At 49.8% G+C, this 18,695-nt stretch overlaps 5 non-coding genes and 1 pseudogene across 5 annotated transcripts; all 6 read left to right on the top strand.

The window, feature by feature from the left end:
* The first annotated feature begins 7,099 nt into the window (after positions 1-7,099).
* Positions 7,100-7,296, top strand: LOC135529042 (U2 spliceosomal RNA). Its single transcript, XR_010453632.1, has one exon. It is a non-coding gene; the product is annotated as a U2 spliceosomal RNA (small nuclear RNA).
* Positions 7,297-7,844: 548 nt separating this feature from the next.
* On the top strand, positions 7,845-7,963 carry LOC135529055 (U5 spliceosomal RNA). The gene has a single exon (XR_010453640.1). It is a non-coding gene; the product is annotated as a U5 spliceosomal RNA (small nuclear RNA).
* A 5,642-nt stretch (positions 7,964-13,605) lies between these two features.
* LOC135529039 (U2 spliceosomal RNA) lies at positions 13,606-13,791 on the top strand. The gene has a single exon (XR_010453631.1). It is a non-coding gene; the product is annotated as a U2 spliceosomal RNA (small nuclear RNA).
* A 545-nt stretch (positions 13,792-14,336) lies between these two features.
* On the top strand, positions 14,337-14,455 carry LOC135529054 (U5 spliceosomal RNA). Its single transcript, XR_010453639.1, has one exon. It is a non-coding gene; the product is annotated as a U5 spliceosomal RNA (small nuclear RNA).
* A 2,227-nt stretch (positions 14,456-16,682) lies between these two features.
* On the top strand, positions 16,683-16,862 carry LOC135529033 (U2 spliceosomal RNA; annotated as a pseudogene).
* Positions 16,863-17,458: 596 nt separating this feature from the next.
* On the top strand, positions 17,459-17,577 carry LOC135529053 (U5 spliceosomal RNA). Its single transcript, XR_010453638.1, has one exon. It is a non-coding gene; the product is annotated as a U5 spliceosomal RNA (small nuclear RNA).
* Positions 17,578-18,695: the final 1,118 nt, after the last annotated feature.

Raw genomic sequence — 18,695 nt, 5'->3', positions numbered from 1 at the left:
GTTGATTTCAGAATGTCGCTTTTGGTGATGGTACCTCACCGCTTAAACATTATTGCTAATGGACAAGAGTCACCTGCAAGTCACTGTCCATCAGTCAATTTGATATCATTCAAAGCTAACTATTGGAGGCACTGTCAGTCTCTACGCACCCCAATGATACGTCCCTCCATCCATGTTGTGTATCTGTGTGATTTAGTTTTCCTTTGAATTTTTATGGGAAAAATGACTGATTTACAGTTCATGGGGGTTGCCTAATCATATATATGAAGTTTTGGAAAGATCTGATATTTTTAACCCTCCAAACAGCCCATGAGAGACCAATTATGGAACTTCCGGTTGGCACAGGAAGCTGTAACTCAACATACATCCTCATTGGGGTATTCCATTAGAGAATCCTGAGTTTTAAGTCTTTACCATGAAAACTGACTGATTTACACAGGGTTCAATGCACTATGTCCATCAAATTGCAGGCAGTGTATGGGTATACACTTTTAGGGCGATTTGGACCACTTCCGGTTGGTCCAGGAAGCTTAGAATCGACACAGGTAGACCTTATAGTGGTCTGATGGACTGGTACCAAAGACAGGTTCATACAACATTCATAACCCATATAGACTCCAGGTTGTATTTAGTGGAGCAGCCAATATATTCCTATGGGGAGAGAAGTCAATGAACACTGTTTTTATGTAAACACCTTCTTTTGACTGTGAAGGGTTAATGTCACACGGTCAAGGATAGGCTTGGACAGATCAGGAGGACCTTAGGAACAGTCCTGTGGTTGAATTGTCTTTCTAAACCTAACGGTTCCGCCGCTGTCACCCAAAATCAAATGACGTACTGGTGAAGGCTTCATATTGGGCCTATTTTTCTCATGGTCGCCGCGCTCAGACCGAGCGAGCTACGGTCAAGCGGGGCACCTCGTTGGACTCGGCATAGTCTGGACACTATGGTCATGCCATTGTTTGTGTTGATTTCAGAATGTCCATTTGGTCATGTTTTCTCACTTTTGCAAAGTCACTGTGCATTTGCCATATGGTTAACTGGGCAGTCATCATCACCAATTTGTCATGCCATAAAAATCATGCAGGAATGCCAAATTGACTGGCCCGATGACCTCAGGATGGCTGGGCAGTGATTTTGGTACCTCTCCATCGCTCGTTTGGGTTGATTTCAGAATGTCGCTTTTGGTGATGGTACCTCACTGTTAAAACATATTGCAAATGTTCCTTACTTTTGCAAAGTCACTGAAAATTTTTGCAGGAATGCCAAATTGACTGGCCCGATGACCTCGGGATGGCTGGGCAGTGATACTGGTACCTCTCCATGGCTCGTTTGGGTTGATTTCAGAATGTCGCTTTTGGTGATGGTAACTCACTGTTAAAACATATTGCAAATGTTCCTTACTTTTGCAAAGTCACAAAAAATTTTGCAGGAATGCCAAATTGACTGGCCCGATGACCTCGGGATGGCTGGGCAGTGATACTGGTACCTCTCCATCGCTCGTTTGGGTTGATTTCAGAATGTCCATTTGGTGATTTTTCTCACTCGGGATGGCTTGGCAGTGATTCTGGACGTTTGGGTTGATTTCAGAATGTCCATTTGGTCATGTTTTCTCACTTTTTCAAAGTCACTGTGCATTTGCCATATGGTTAACTGGGCAGTCACCATCACCAATTTGTCATGCTATAAAAATCATGCAGGAATGCCAAATTGACTGGCCCGATGACCTCGGGATGGCTGGGCAGTGATACTGGTACCTCTCCATGGCTCGTTTGGGTTGATTTCAGAATGTCGCTTTTGGTGATGGTACCTCACTGTTAAAACATATTGCAAATGTTCCTTACTTTTTCAAAGTCACTGAAAATTTTTGCAGGAATGCCAAATTGACTGGCCCGATGACCTCGGGATGGCTGGGCAGTGATACTGGTACCTCTCCATGGCTCGTTTGGGTTGATTTCAGAATGTCGCTTTTGGTGATGGTACCTCACTGTTAAAACATATTGCAAATGTTCCTTACTTTTGCAAAGTCACAAAAAATTCTTGCAGGAATGCCAAATTGACTGGCCCGATGACCTCGGGATGGCTGGGCAGTGATTCTGGTACCTCTCCATCACTCGTTTGGGCTGATTTCAGAATGTCCATTTGGTGATTTTTCTCACTCTTTCAAAGTCACTGTGCATTTGCCATATGGTTAACTGGGCAGTCACCATCACCAATTTGTCATGCCATAAAAATCATGCAGGAATGCCAAATTGACTGGCCCGATGACATAGGATGTCTGGGCAGTGATACTGGTACCTCTCCATCGCTCGTTTGGGTTGATTTCAGAATGTCGCTTTTGGTGATGGTACCTCACCGCTTAAACATATTGCTAATGGACAAGAGTCACCTGCAAGTCACCGTCCATCAGTCAATTTGATATCATTCTGACACCAAACTGATACAAACTGACACCAAACCCACTTTTCCCAACTCATTTAGGAGCCAAGTATAACATACTTCAGAGCTGGCCCAAAATTCACAAGGCCTTCGGTACAAAACATTAAAAAACCATAAAACACATAGTTACTTTCTAGCTGCGGGGCCAGTTCGGACATTATGTGTAGTCCTATGTGAGGCGACCCCGAATCCCGAGTTTCGGCCCGATAGGTCATTTGGTGTCCGAGTAAAAGCCTAATTGGTGCTGAAAATCCACTTTTTTCAATGCCTTGCTACGGGGTCCTTGAATGAGCTATCGGACCGAGATGTTGGGTTCTGTCTCTATGGGCCGAGACGGTCACAATGCACCTAGTCTTGTGTCTCTGGGACATTTCTAAATGTCGCCATTTTCGTAATGGTCAAAATGAATTGAAGTCATTGCAAATGTTCGACGCTGTTTCTCGGTCCGAGAACCTCCTAGAGCGCCGTAACTCACCACGCACTATCTACCTGAGGTCTAGAACAGGATTCTAAAGTTTCGGAACTCTAGGTCTGACGGTTCTTTTTTAGCTCGAACAAAGCTAACTATTGGAGGCACTGTCAGTCTCTACACACCCCAATACGTCCCTCCATCCAAGTTGTGTATCTGTGTGATTTATTTTTCCTTTGAATTTTTATGGGAAAAATGACTGATTTACAGTTCATGGGGGTTGTCTAATCACACATATGAAGTTTTGGACAGATCTGATTTTTTTAACCCTTCCAAACAGCCCCTGAGACACCAATTATGGCACTTCCGGTTGGCACAGGAAGCTATAAATACACACATGTCTTGACTGACATAGAAACCTAGGGAATCCTGAGTTTTAAGTCTTTAAGTTGAGAATTGACTGATCTACACAGGGTTGAATAATGCAGAGGCCTCGGCACCTTTCGAGGTGATGTACATCCAAATACCTTTTGGGTCAATTTAACCACTTCCGGTTGCTCCAGGAAGCTTAGAATCGACACAGGTAGACCTCATAGTGGTCTGATGGAATGTCATAGAAGACAGGTTCATACAGCATTCATAACCCATAAAGACCCCAGGTTGTATTTAGGGGAGCAGGCAATGTATTCCTATGGGGAGAGAAGTCAATGCACACTGTTTTTTTGTAAACACCTTCTTTTAACTGTGAAAGGTTAATGCCACACAGTCAAGGTTAGGCTTGCACAGATCGGGAGGACCTTAGGAACAGTCCTGTGTTTGAATTGTCCTTCTAAACCTAACGGTTCCGCCGCTGTCACCCAAAATCCAATGACATTGTGGTGCAGGCATCATTGTGGGCCTATTTTTCTCATGGTCGCTGCGCTCAGACCGAGCGAGCTACGGTCAAGAGGGGCACCTCGTTGGACTCGGCACGGCCTTGGGATTATGTTTATGCCATTGCCTGCTCTCTGTGTCTTTAAACACCACGCTTTGTCACTCCATCCTTGCTGTGTGTGTGTGTGAGAGCTTTTCTTTGACATCTGTTGGGAAAAATGACTGATTTACAGTTCATGGGGGTTGTCTAATCACACATATGAAGTTTTGGACAGATCTGATTTTTTTAACCCTTCCAAACAGCCCCTGAGTCACCAATTATGGCACTTCCGGTTGGCACAGGAAGCTATAAATACACACATGTCTTGACTGACATAGAAACCTAGGGAATCCTGAGTTTTAAGTCTTTAAGTTGAGAATTGACTGATCTACACAGGGTTGAATAATGCAGAGGCCTCGGCACCTTTCGAGGTGATGTACATCCAAATACCTTTTGGGTCAATTTAACCACTTCCGGTTGCTCCAGGAAGCTTAGAATCGACACAGGTAGACCTCATAGTGGTCTGATGGAATGTCATAGAAGACAGGTTCATACAGCATTCATAACCCATAAAGACCCCAGGTTGTATTTAGGGGAGCAGGCAATGTATTCCTATGGGGAGAGAAGTCAATGCACACTGTTTTTTTGTAAACACCTTCTTTTAACTGTGAAAGGTTAATGCCACACAGTCAAGGTTAGGCTTGCACAGATCGGGAGGACCTTAGGAACAGTCCTGTGTTTGAATTGTCCTTCTAAACCTAACGGTTCCGCCGCTGTCACCCAAAATCAAATGACATTGTGGTGCAGGCTTCATTGTGGGCCTATTTTTCTCATGGTCGCTGCGCTCAGACCGAGTGAGCTACGGTCAAGCGGGGCACCTCGTTGGACTCGGCCCTGCCTTGGGATTATGTTTATGCCATTGCCTGCTCTCTGTGTCTTTAAACACCACGCTTTGTCACTCCATCCTTGCTGTGTGTGTGTGTGTGAGAGCTTTTCTTTGACATCTGTTGGGAAAAATGACTGATTTACAGTTCATGGGGGTTGTCTAATCACACATATGAAGTTTTGGACAGATCTGATTTTTTTAACCCTTCCAAACAGCCCCTGAGACACCAATTATGGCACTTCCGGTTGGCACAGGAAGCTATAAATAAACTCATATCCTCATTGGGGTATGCCTTTACAGAATCCTGAGTTTTAAGTCTTTACGTTAAGAACTGAGTTATTTACGGAGGGTTTAGTGAGTGTGTGTTATTTCAGAAAATCATAGAAAATCACAGAAATGTCGCAGAGCTCCGCAGCACATTTTAAAAATACTCGTATGAACACCCTGCAACTGGATCTGTAACCGTTGAAAAAAAAAACACCTATATCTGAACATCACGATCTGGTCAACGTACGATTTCTCGTAAATGACGATAGATAAATGGCCGATTTTTTTTTTATTGACACCGGAGGCTCCTTGACTTTGACGTGAAGTGAAAAAATCTTTTCTCTATTTTCATTTTGGACCTTTAATCCCAGAAATATGGCCATAACTCAAAAACCGTTGAGGCCTAGACGCCATCTTGTTCGGGGCCATCTTCCCATAATGCCAAACCTACGCCCACCAAGTTTCGGCTTCGAAATATTTTCGGTTTCCGAGATATGGCACGTCGTGATTCGTGATGTTTTGTCCAATAGCAATATGATTGCTTATGCCCTCTTGTGGGATATTTCGGCATTGCGCAAAAATGGGCTAAAATTTGTTTATTTTATTAAACGAAAACCGAATGTCCGACAAAGTTCATTTGATGACTTCCCGGTAGGTCTGGCCCTACCGCTCGGCCCGACGCCGTCCCCGAATTTCTAAAATGTTTTCGGACGTCTAGTAAGGGACCGTACAGTTCCAATAGGGACTTTCTCACTAACTATACGGTGATTGTCGAAATGTTCCCTTAAGGTATGCAAAGTCTTCCGTTAAGTTTTTCGGAAGATGGCGCGGTAGGACGGATGTGCCCGGAGGGTTATCTCTCGGCGAGGGGCCTCTGAGGATTCTCGGGGTCCATTTTGAGACCTCCGGCTCAGCGACGCTGAACTGGAACATGGGTATCGCAGTGGTACAGAGGAAGCTAGCAATGTGGAAGGCTAGGTCTTTGTCTTTTATAGGTAAGGTCCTTGTCTTGAAGGTGGATGTATTGCCATCTCTTTTGTATTTGGCATACATCTACCCATTGCCGGCTTGTCTGAGAAGGCCTCTAGTGAGGCTCGTGTTTCAGTTCATGTGGGGTGGCAGGTACGAGTGGGTCGCCAGGGCTCGCATGCTCTGTCCCATCGGGGAGGGAGGTAGGGGGATACCACATTTCCCCCTCAAGCTGGACGCAATTTTTGTTTCGTTTCTGTTGACGGAGCTTGCTAATCCAGTTATACACCCGTCCGGTTACCTCCTGCGGGTGTTCTTCTCGTATCAGGCGAGAAGCGTAATGGTGTGGTCTAACGCGGGTCCTCGGGCGGAACAGCTGCCGTGGCACTTTGGCCATGCGGCCAAGTGGCTGCGTGCGCACCCCGAGGTTGAAGTTGCCCGAGTAGGTTTAGATCACAGGCACCTGTACGAGGAGGTCAGACAGGCAGGGAGTCCTGCGCCTGTAGCGGGCGTCTCGTCAGTGGTCTGGGAGGGAGTGCAGGCGCGGGGCCTGGACAACAGGCTCAAGGACCTGAATTGGTTGGGCCTCCACAAGTGCTTGCCGGTACGTGCCATTATGTACCGGCATAGTTTGTCGCGATCCCCCACCTGTCCAAGATCTGCTTGTGGCAGGGAGGAGACTGTGCGTCATGCATTTTGGGACTGTGCCTTTGCCGGAGTGGTATGGGCTAGGGCACGGGTTGATAGGTTTGGTTAGGAGTGATTTTGTAGTAACTTGGGCTAGGTTAGAGAGAGGTGTAGGGAGAGCGAGAGGAACGGATAGGGACAGGTTTCTGCTCTGGCTTCTCATGAGTCTCTTTAAAAGGGACTGTGGGAAGCCAGGCAGAATTTAGTTAAGACAGGGAGAGATTGGGGGGTGGAAGGGATAGTAAGGAGGGTGGAAGGTGATGTGAGGGGGAGGATGAAGAGGGAGGAGAGGAAGTGGGGGCAGCATGCGGCACGGGAGAGGTGGAAGGGGGATTAGGGCTGGGAGTGATTTAGATTAGTAAGGGGATAGATTAGGGACGTGGAGATAGGGAAAGCGGTCAGGTATTGGTTAGGTATGACGGGGAGGGTTGATGCTCCCCTGAGGTTTGTTTTTGTTTGGGTGTTTGGTGATGGTGTATTGTGTATGAATAGTATGATTTTGTAAAGTATGAATGGTTAAACGTAATAAATTATTTTGGAAAAAAAAAAAAAAAAAAAAAAAAAAAAAAAAAATCTGTTCTTATCAGTTTAATATCTGATACGTCCCCCATCGGGGGACCTTATATTAAATGGATTTTTTGAACAGGGAGTCGGAAATGGGGCTTGCTCCGTCCGCTCCACGCATCGACCCGGTATTGCAGTACCTCCGGGAACGGTGCAACACTTACTTCTCCCGTTGTCAAGGAAAAGTACAAACTCACAAAGCTATGTAAACAGCTAGCTAGCTGCTAGCTGCTAGTTAGCTAGCTAGTTGCTAATTAGCTAGCTAGCTAGCTAGCAGAAGAAGAGAAGGGAAAAAAACATTCAAACTGAAAGAAGGGCGAAGCGCTTTTCAATGGGGTCCCCCGTTTCCCGCCATTTTTGTTAAAAAAAAAAAAAAAAAAAAAAATAAAAAATTTGGGCCAGGATAGTGTGTGTGTGTGTGTGTGTGTGTGTGTGTGTGTGTGTGTGTGTGTGTGTGTGTGTGTGTGTGTCTCTGTCTCTGTGTGTCTCTCTGTCTCTGTGTGTCTCTCTGTCTCTGTGTGTCTCTCTGTGTGTCTCTCTGTCTCTGTGTGTCTCTGTGTCTCTCTCTGTCTCTGTGTCGTCTCTGTGTCTGTGACCCTCTTTTTATCCACAGCCCTCAAACTCGGAAGAGTGGGTTCCGGGAGCACCCGCGGGGAACCCGGCCGAGAGTGCACAGAGTGCGTCTCGGGCCCCGACCTCTGGCTTCCATACAACTCTGGTTTCTCTTCATTACGCACAAGCCTTTCGCCTTTTACTAAAGACTTCCGTGGAGAGGAATAGTTACACGAGTTCAACATATTTTTGGAGTGGCTTTGCTTCTTGCAGAGCCCGGGATCTTGTTTCAAGAGAAATTGACAGAGGAGGTGGTGGGCCAGGATAGTGACTTAAAGACGCATTAGCGACTGACTGACTGGCTGGCTGGGGAGGGAGGAAGGGTTGGAGACGGCTTTTGCAAACCCGCCGAGTTCTGTCGAGGCCCCCGGGGGCCCGGCGTTTGCAGGGTTCCATTTGTGGGTTATCGCTTCTCGGCCTTTTGGCTAGGATCAAGCTTGACACTGAGGTGTCCCACAGCTCGCCTAGTTGAAAGCCGTAGGTCGGAGGGCGGTAAAGATTATTTGATTAAGAATATCAAATCTCTCTTTTTTTTGTTGGTGCGGTAATTTTCCCTCCTTTTTTGGGGTTTCTTTTTTCCTGGAGGACGGTGTCAGTCTCCTTGCGGAGATGGCAAGGGCCTCATCAAGTGGGTCGGTCCCAGGGATCGGACTGGCTAATACGGTAAGGTTTTCATGGAACGAAAAGGAGATGGAACCTTGGGGGAGAGAACTGTTTGGGAGAACAATCCTGATGGGAGTGCTGAAGCTGATCGACAAAGGATGTGTTTTGCCTGCAAGGCAACTCTTTGGACGGAACTTTTGATGCGGCCTTTTATACAGAGAGAAAGCATGATGAGATCCTGAAAAGAGTGAAGGAGGTGTCGGGAAGAGGCCGATGTGCCATTACACGGTGAAGAGTTTGGCAAGGAACAATTTCCGGGTGGTCACGGTCAACATGTACAACCCCTATGTAAAGGATGAGGAGTGAGGGCCTTTCTGGGGAGATATATGGACAATGTCTCCTCAGGAAGGCCCATCAAGGACTCTTTGGGATTTTGGACGGGGAGGAGAGGTTTTCAGGCTCTCCTCAGGGAGGATCCCGGGGATTGGGAGGGTACCTTCATCCCCCAGCCATGTTCTCCCTGGGGGCTGACAGGGGGACATTGTACTATGCGCGTCAGCCCCCTTTCTGCAGGCGCTGTATGGCCTACGGACACATCCTGGCCTCGTGCAGCACTAGAAAGTGTAGGTTTTGTGGGTCTGGGGAGCACGAGGCCAAGGACTGCGGCGAGCCGAAGGCGTGCCACGGGTGTGGCTCCACTCAGCACCTGTGGCGCGATTGCCCGGCTCGCCAGAGGTCGTACGCGTCTGCAGTTGGAGGGGGAGCAGGAGCGGGGGATGGGGGAAGAAGAGGGGGGGACGAAGGGCCATCTCGGGCACAGAAGACTGGACCGGAGGAGAAAAAAGGATGAAGTGGAGAAAGGAGCGAAAATGGAAGGAGAGGAAGAAGAAGATAAGGAAGACGTGGGAGAAGGACAGAAGAAGGCGGTGGAAGGGCATGATGGCTCAACAGGGGAGGGGGTGGTGGGGGAGGGGATGGGGTGCCTGTGGCAGGACCTGTGGGGGGGGAGGGGGTGACCTGTGGAGGACCTGGCAGGACCTGGGGGGGAGGGGTGCCTGTGGCAGGACCTGGGGGGGGAGGGGGTGCCTGTGGCGGGACCTGTAGGGGGGGGAGGAGGGGGGGGTGAGGGAGTGGGGGGATAGTATGTCAAGTTTCCTGGTGGAGGAGATGAGGGAAATGGTGGAGGAGCTAGCGGGGAAGAGGGGCGGTGTCTCCCCGCTACCTCCTACACCGAAAAAGGGAAAAAGAAGCGGGTCTTAAAGAGGGGGCTCGGATTTGGCAGGACGGGGAGGGGGGGGTGTAGATGGGGAGGGGAGAGCCAAGAGAGGGATGAGGGAGGGTAGTGTTTGTCTGACCTCTCTCTTCTCCTCAGCTCCTGGTCCGGTGGTGGAGGGTGAGATCCAGGGCATGGATCTGGGCTGCTTGTCTGGGGGGGAATCCCAGATCCTGTTTGAGGGGATGGGGTCCCCTACTCTCGGACAGGCAGCCTACAGGGAGAGTGTTGGGGGAGGACCCGGGATGCAGGAAACTCCAAGACCTAACACCTTGCCTGCATCCTGGGTCGGAGAGATGGGGGAGGACGGGGGGACGTCTGGAGAGGAGGGGACGTCCCTGCCGGTAGAGAAGGACCAGGGGAGCATCGGGTGAGTCTCCTGTTTTTTCTTTGGGTTTTTGGGTTTTATTGTTGATTATTGTTAAAAAATATGTCTGTTTCTTTTCTTAGTTTAAATGTTCGTGGGTTAAGGGACTTTGTTAAAAGGAGGGCGGTATTTTGTTATTTAGAAGGGGTGGGTTTTGATTTCTGTTTTTTACAGGAGGTTCACCTGAGGGATGGTGGGGATGTGGATAGGTTTAGGAGGGAGTGGGATAAGGGGGAATCTTTTTGGGGCATAGGAGGGGTGCACTCAACTGGAGTAGGGATTTTGTGTGGGAATAGGGAAATTAAGGTAGAGAGCACATTTGTCATAGTGCAGGGTAGAGTAATGGGGATAGATGTAGAGTTTAGAGGAGTTAGGTATAGATTAATTGGGGTATATGGACCACAGGTGGCGTCAGACAGGAGGGAGATGGTGGACTGTCTGGCGCCCCTGTGTGTTACAAATAGGCACTTGGTGATAGGAGGGGATTTCAACATAGATTTAGGAGTAGGTGGTGACAGTAGTGCAGGCGCCATCACCGGGCTAATGGCTTGCCATGGTCTGGTTGATGGCGGCCTGCATACTACTCCGGTAATGGTCGGTCCTACATGGCGCAACTCCAGGGGGGTTGCGCGGAGGCTCGACTATATTTTTCTATCCAGGTCTTTGGGTCAGTTGTCTGGGCGGCTGTTGCCTGTCTTCTTCTCGGATCACGACGGGGTGTTTCTGCAGGTGGGGTCGCCAGTCTGCCTCTTCGGTAGGGGGTACTGGAAGCTAGACCGGGATATACTGGAGGAGCAGGCTTTCGTCGACGCATTTTTGTGTTTCTTTCGAAGGCTTGACGGCCTCCGGTCTATGTGCGAGGGGGTGTTGGAGTGGTGGGATATAGTTAAGGCGAGGATTAGGGCTTTTATAATAGGCTATTGTAAAAGGAAAAAGAGGGAGGAAAGGAGGGAGGTGGATCGTCTCCAAAGGTTAATCGAACTCGAGTACGAGGCGGGCAACCTCGGCGGGTCGATTGACTGGGAGAGATCCTCTGCCCTAAAGGCGCAACTCAGGGAGCTGCAGGAGCTGAAGGCTCGAGCTTTCCTGGAGCGTGCGCATAGCGGCTTTCTAGAGCATAATGAGACTTGTTCCGCTATGTTCTTTAAGTCGGTTAGGGCCAGGCAGAGTAGGAGAGTAATGAATGGCATTAGAAAAGAAGACGGTAGTATAGCTAGAAAACCGGAGGAAATGGTCAGGGTGACAACTGATCATTTCCGAGGGTTTTTTAAAGAAAGGGAGATAGATGTAGAGCAGGGAAACGTGTTTTTAGAACACTTGTCCCGGCGATTGCCGGAGGACATTAGAGACGTGATGGAGGCCCAGATCTCACTAGAAGAGGTTGAGAGCGCCCTTAGGAGGATGGGAAAAGGGAAGGTGCCTGGGATGGACGGGCTGCCGGCTGAGTTTTACCTCAAGTTTTGGGGTATACTTGGACCGGTGGTCCTCGAAGTCTTGAAGGCCATCCTTGAGACGGGGGTCCCGGGGGGTTCAATGGCAGTCGGTGTGCTGTCACTTCTTTATAAGAAGGGGGAAGCAACCGACCTTGGCAACTGGCGGCCGTTGACCATGCTGTGCGTAGATTACAAGATTCTTGCAAAGGTTTTAGCAGACCGGTTGCGCACAGCCCTTCCCTACGTCGTCCACGAGGATCAGACGTGCGGGGTAGAGGGCCGTTCTATAAGATGGAACCTACAGTTGATCAGGGACTCCATCGCCTGGGTTGAAGATAGAGGGATGCCTTTAATGGTAGCAGCGCTAGATCAGGCGAAAGCCTTTGATCGCGTGAATAGATCCTTTCTATTCAGGGTGTTAGGTAGATTAGGTTTTGGGGAGAAATACATAGGATGGATCCGTACTTTGTATGTCGGAGCGGGGTGCCGAGTGAGTGTAAACAGTCATTTAGGTGATGTTTTTGACCTCTCGTCTGGGGTCAGGCAGGGATGCCCACTCTCGGCTCTCCTCTTTGTTCTGTACATGGAGCCTCTGGGGGCTGCCATTAGGGCAGACACAGGGGTGGAGGTTTTGTTGATCCCTGGAAGCGGTGGGCTGCGTGTTAAGATGACGCAGTACGCCGACGACACTTCCTTGCTGTTATGCAAGGACTCGTGCTTGACAAGGTCTCTTGCCATCATTGGGGACTTCACCCGAGCGTCGGGGGCGGTTCTTAACCATGCAAAGTCTTCCGTTAAGTTTTTCGGAAGATGGCGCGGTAGGACGGATGTGCCCGGAGGGTTATCTCTCTGCGAGGGGCCCCTGAGGATTCTCGGGGTCCACTTTGAGACCTCCGGCTCAGCGACGCTGAACTGGAACATGGGTATCGCAGTGGTACAGAGGAAGCTAGCAATGTGGAAGGCTAGGTCTTTGTCTTTTATAGGTAAGGTCCTTGTCTTGAAGGTGGATGTATTGCCATCTCTTTTGTATTTGGCATACATCTACCCGTTGCCGGCTTGTCTGAGAAGGCCTCTAGTGAGGCTCGTGTTTCAGTTCATGTGGGGTGGCAGGTACGAGTGGGTCGCCAGGGCTCGCATGCTCTGTCCCATCGGGGAGGGAGGTAGGGGGATACCACATTTCCCCCTCAAGCTGGACGCAATTTTTGTTTCGTTTCTGTTGACGGAGCTTGCGAATCCAGTTATACACCCGTCCGGTTACCTCCTGCGGGTGTTCTTCTCGTATCAGGCGAGAAGCGTAATGGTGTGGTCTAACGCGGGTCCTCGGGCGGAACAGCTGCCGTGGCACTTTGGCCATGCGGCCAAGTGGCTGCGTGCGCACCCCGAGGTTGAAGTTGCCCGAGTAGGTTTAGATCACAGGCACCTGTACGAGGAGGTCAGACAGGCAGGGAGTCCTGCGCCTGTAGCGGGCATCTCGTCAGTGGTCTGGGAGGGGGTGCAGGCGCGGGGCCTGGACAACAGGCTCAAGGACCTGAATTGGTTGAGCCTCCACAAGTGCTTGCCGGTACGTGCTATTATGTACCGGCATAGCTTGGCGCGATCCCCCACCTGCCCAAGATCTGCTTGTGGCAGGGAGGAGACTGTGCGTCATGCATTTTGGGACTGTGCCTTTGCCGGAGTGGTATGGGCTAGGGCACGGGTGTTGATAGGTTTGGTTAGGAGTGATTTTGTAGTAACTTGGGCTAGGTTAGAGAGAGGCGTAGGGAGAGCGAGAGGAACCGATAGGGACAGGTTTCTGCTCTGGCTTCTCATGAGTCTCTTTAAAAAGGGACTGTGGGAAGCCAGGCAGAATTTAGTTAAGACAGGGAGAGATTGGGGGGTGGAAGGGATAGTAAGGAGGGTGGAAAGTGATGTGAGGGGGAGGATGAAGAGGGAGGAGAGGAAGTGGGGGCAGCATGCGGCACGGGAGAGGTGGAAGGGGGGATTAGGGCTGGGAGTGTTAGATTTGTAAGGGGATAGATTAGGGACTGGGAGTTAGGGAAGCGGTCAGGTATTGGTTAGGTATGACGGGGAGGGTTGATGCTCCCCTGAGGTTTGTTTTTGTTTGGGTGTTTGGTGATGGTGTATTGTATATAGTATGAATGAGAATTATGATTTGTAAGTATGAATGGCATTGAACGTAATAAATTATTTTTGTAAAAAAAAAAAAAAAAAAAAAATCTGTTCTTATCAGTTTAATATCTGATACGTCCCCCATCGGGGGACCTTATATTAAATGGATTTTTTGAACAGGGAGTCGGAAATGGGGCTTGCTCCGTCCGCTCCACGCATCGACCCGGTATTGCAGTACCTCCGGGAACGGTGCAACACTTACTTCTCCCGTTGTCAAGGAAAAGTACAAACTCACAAAGCTATGTAAACAGCTAGCTAGCTGCTAGTTGCTAGTTAGCTAGCTAGTTGCTAATTAGCTAGCTAGCTAGCAGAAGAAGAGAAGGGAAAAAAACATTCAAACTGAAAGAAGGGCGAAGCGCTTTTCAATGGGGTCCCCCGTTTCCCGCCATTTTTGTTAAAAAAAAAAAAAAAAAAAAAAAAATTGGGCCAGGATAGTGTGTGTGTGTGTGTGTGTGTGTGTGTGTGTGTGTGTGTGTGTGTGTCTGTGTGTGTGTGTGTGTGTGTCTCTGTGTGTCTCTCTGTCTCTGTGTGTCTCTCTGTCTCTGTGTGTCTCTCTGTGTCTCTCTGTGTGTCTCTCTCTGTCTGTCTGTCTGTCTGTCTGTCTGTCTGTGTGCCGCCTCTGTGTCTGTGACCTTCTTTTTATCCACAGCCCTCAAACTCGGAAGAGTGGGTTCCGGGAGCACCCGCGGGAACCCGGCCGAGAGTGCACAGAGTGCGTCTCGGGCCCCGACCTCTGGCTTCCATACAACTCTGGTTTCTCTTCATTACGCACAAGCCTTTCGCCTTTTACTAAAGACTTCCGTGGAGAGGAATAGTTACACGAGTTCAACATATTTTTGGAGTGGCTTTGCTTCTTGCAGAGCCCGGGATCTTGTTTCAAGAGAAATTGACAGAGGTGGTGGGCCAGGATAGTGACTTAAAGACGCATTAGCGACTGACTGACTGGCTGGGGAGGGAGGAAGGGTTGGAGACGGCTTTTGCAAACCCGCCGAGTTCTGTCGAGGCCCCCGGGGGCCCGGCGTTTGCAGGGTTCCATTTGTGGGTTATCGCTTCTCGGCCTTTTGGCTCAGATCAAGCTTGGTACCGAGGTGCCCCAGAGCTCGCTGAGTCAAAAGGTCGGAGATAGGAGGGCGGTAAAGGTATTGACGTTTGCCGGCGTCAAAGGTGGTTTTGTTGTTGGGTTTTTCAGAGGCTTCCTTTTGGAGAGCAGTTTTTTCTTTTTCCTGATTGAAAGTCAGTTTCGGGAATGGCGCGCAATGAGACGGTACCAGTAATTGGAATTACTAATTCGGTGAGGTTCAAATGGAGGAACAAAGAAATAGAGCCGTTGGGAAGGGAGACCTTCGGAAGAAGAGTTTTGATGGAGACTTTGAAACTTGAAGTGAAGGAAGTTTTATGCCTTCAAGACAACCCGAGGGAAGGAGCCTATGAGGTGACTTTGCACACAGAGGCAAAGCATGAAGAGGTCATGAGGAGGGCAAGAGAGATGGAGAAGGAGATACCTTTGTGCCATTACGAGGTGACCAGCCTGTCTAAAACTAATTTCAGGTTGGTCACAGTAAACATATATAACCCGCATGTGAAGGATGAGGACGTGAGGGCCTTTCTGGGGAGATACCTGGATAGCGTCTCCTCCTCAAGGCATGTAATAGATTCCTTGGGCTTTTGGAATGGGAGGAGATGTTTCCAGGCTCTCCTCAGAGAGGACCCGAAGGGGATGGATGGTTACCTCCATCCTCCAGCGTTGTTCTCCCTGGGGGCTGACAGGGGGACGTTACATTATGCCCGTCAGCCTCCGTTCTGCAGGCGATGTATGGCCCACGGCCACACACTCGCCTCGTGCAGCACAAGGAGGTGCAGATACTGTGGATCGGGTGAGCATGAGGCGGGGGAATGTGCTGAGCCGAAGAAATGCCACGGGTGTGGCTCGGTAGCACATCTGTGGCGGGACTGCCCGGCTCGGCGTGGGTCATACGCGTCTGCAGCTGGGGGGGGAGCGAGTGCGGAGGATGGAGGAAGACGAGGAAGAGAGGAGCCAGAAGAAAGGGGTGGAAGCACGGAGCAGAAGGAGTCGGGGGGAGGAGGAGAAAAAGAGGAGGAGAGAGCCAGGATGGAAGGAGAGGTGGTGGGGCCAGAAGGAGAGGCGGTCGGGATGGAAGAAGAGGAGGACGGAATAGTGGAAGGGAAGGAGGTAGAAGTGGAGGAAAAGAAGAAGAAGAAAAAGAAGAAGAAGGAGACTGTGATGGGGGAGAGCGAGGAGACGGTGAGAGTGGAGAGACTAGAGGAGACAACAACAGAGAGGAAGGAGGCGGAAGTGGTCTTGAAAGAAGGACGGGTCCGGAAGTAAAGGCGGAAGGGCGAAGGAGTGTGAGGGATTGGGGGAATAGTGAAGCGGTGAGGGCAAGGGTGGAAGAATTAAGAGGGATGGTGGTGGAATTGGTAGAGAGGGAAATGGGAAAGGAAAGAGGGAAACGGGAAAGAATTTGGAAGACAGTACGTGTGAAGAGAAATATCAATATCCTTTGGTAAATACACCCCCGCACAAGAGGACAAAGAAGGTGGAACGGGTGGACAGCAGGAGGAGGAGAGGTGGGAGGGGGGAGGGGCAGAACTGGGGGTGGGGAGATAGCGGGGCCCTCGTGGGCCCCCTCATCGTCATCTTTTAAACCCCTCGCTGAACTCGACCTCCCGGGTATGGCTAGAAGTTGGATGATGGAGGGGGAGTCGGACCTCCTATTTGGGGGGGTGACGTCCCGGTTCGGAGTCCGGAGGGGGTGCGATGGACCTGAGTGTGGGGTTGGTGCCGGGTGCTGTTGCCGTGTTCGGGGGGGGGGATGGTGGGAGATGGGGGTGATGTAGGGGATTTAGGAGTGGAGGTGGTGTCACAGCTGGCCAGGAAGGAGAAGGGGAGCACTGGGTGACTTTTGGTGGTATGAAGGAGGCGTATTTGGATAGTGTGTAGGTTACTGGTTATATGTTAGTGGTTTTTGGTTTTGGTTATAGATTGTTAGTTTGGGAGAATTGTTTTTTGTTGATAGTGGATATTTAAGTTGATGTATTGATGATTATTGTTTGATTTTGAATGTAATAAATATATTTTTGGAAAAAAAAAAAAAAATCTGTTCTTATCAGTTTAATATCTGATACGTCCCCCATCGGGGGACCTTATATTAAATGGATTTTTTGAACAGGGAGTCGGAAATGGGGCTTGCTCCGTCCGCTCCACGCATCGACCCGGTATTGCAGTACCTCCGGGAACGGTGCAACACTTACTTCTCCCGTTGTCAAGGAAAAGTACAAACTCACAAAGCTATGTAAACAGCTAGCTAGCTGCTAGTTGCTAGTTAGCTAGCTAGTTGCTAATTAGCTAGCTAGCTAGCTAGCAGAAGAAGAGAAGGGAAAAAAACATTCAAACTGAAAGAAGGGCGAAGCGCTTTTCAATGGGGTCCCCCGTTTCCCGCCATTTTTGTTAAAAAAAAAAAAAAAAAAAAAAAAAAAAAAAATTGGGCCAGTGATGTGTGTGTGTGTGTGTGTGTGTGTGTGTGTGTGTGTGTGTGTCTGTGTGTCTCTCTGTCTGTCTCTCTCTCTCTCTCTCTCTCTCTCTCTCTCTCTCTCTCTCTCTCTCTCTCTCTCTCTCTCTCTCTCTGTCTCTGTGTGTCTGTCTCTCTCTCTCTCTGTCTCTGTGTCTCTCTGTGTCTCTCTGTCTCTGTGTCTCTGTCTCTCTCTGTCTCTGTGTCGTCTCTGTGTCTGTGACCCTCTTTTTATCCACAGCCCTCAAACTCGGAAGAGTGGGTTCCGGGAGCACCCGCGGGAACCCGGCCGAGAGTGCACAGAGTGCGTCTCGGGCCCCGACCTCTGGCTTCCATACAACTCTGGTTTCTCTTCATTACGCACAAGCCTTTCGCCTTTTACTAAAGACTTCCGTGGAGAGGAATAGTTACACGAGTTCAACATATTTTTGGAGTGGCTTTGCTTCTTGCAGAGCCCGGGATCTTGTTTCAAGAGAAATTGACAGAGGTGGTGGGCCAGGATAGTGACTTAAAGACGCATTAGCGACTGACTGACTGGCTGGGGAGGGAGGAAGGGTTGGAGACGGCTTTTGCAAACCCGCCGAGTTCTGTCGAGGCCCCCGGGGGCCCGGCGTTTGCAGGGTTCCATTTGTGGGTTATCGCTTCTCGGCCTTTTGGCTAAGTTCAAGTTGGGTACTGAGGTGCCATAACCGCTTAGTCAAAAGCCGAAGTCCGGAGGGCGAGAAAAAAGCTAAGTTGTGCGGAAAATTTTCAATTTTTTTTTTTTTTCCTTGACGACAAACACAAAATGGCGAAGGTTTCTTCACCCAGGATGCCCGGGATCGGGGTCGCGAATACGGTGAGGTTTGCCTGGAGGAACAAGGAGTTGGAGCCATTCGGGAGGGAAACGTTTGGACGGTCTGTCCTGATGGGGATTTTGAAGCTGGAGGTTGGAGAAGTTATGTGCCTCCAGGCGAACCAAGCAGAGGCGTCCTTTGATGTCACCCTTCACAAGGAGAAGAGATTTGAGGAGGTCCTAAAGATGGCGAGAGAGGTGGGGAAGGAAAAACCTATGTGCTACTACGAGGTGACCAGCCTAGGCAAAAGCAATTTTAGGCTGGTCACTGTCAACATGTACAACCCCCATGTGACTGATGAGGAAGTGAGATCATTCTTGGGACGCTATATGGACAATGTTTCGTCAGCAAGACTCATCAAGGACTCCCTGGGCTTCTGGACTGGGAGGAGGGCTTTCCAGACCTTGCTCAGGGAGGACCCAAAGGGGCATGATGGTTTCCTCCATCCCCCGGCGATGTTCTCCCTGGGGGCTGACAGGGGAACTTTATATTACGCCCGTCAGCCTCCGTTTTGCAGGCGTTGTATGGCCTACGGCCATATCCTCGCCTCGTGCGACACAAGGAAGTGTAGATATTGTGGATCTGGGGAGCACGAGGCGAGGGACTGCAAAGTACCTAAGGCGTGCCACGGGTGTGGCTCATCTGCACACCTGTGGCGGGAGTGCCCGGCTCGGCAGAGGTCATACGCGTCTGCAGCTGGGGGGGGAACAGGAGCAGGGGATGGGGGAAGAAGAGGAG

The sequence above is a fragment of the Oncorhynchus masou genome, unplaced genomic scaffold, assembly GCF_036934945.1.
Source record: "Oncorhynchus masou masou isolate Uvic2021 unplaced genomic scaffold, UVic_Omas_1.1 unplaced_scaffold_1082, whole genome shotgun sequence".
NCBI classification, from domain to species: domain Eukaryota; kingdom Metazoa; phylum Chordata; class Actinopteri; order Salmoniformes; family Salmonidae; genus Oncorhynchus; species Oncorhynchus masou.
This window is presented reverse-complemented; position numbering and strand designations above follow the sequence as displayed.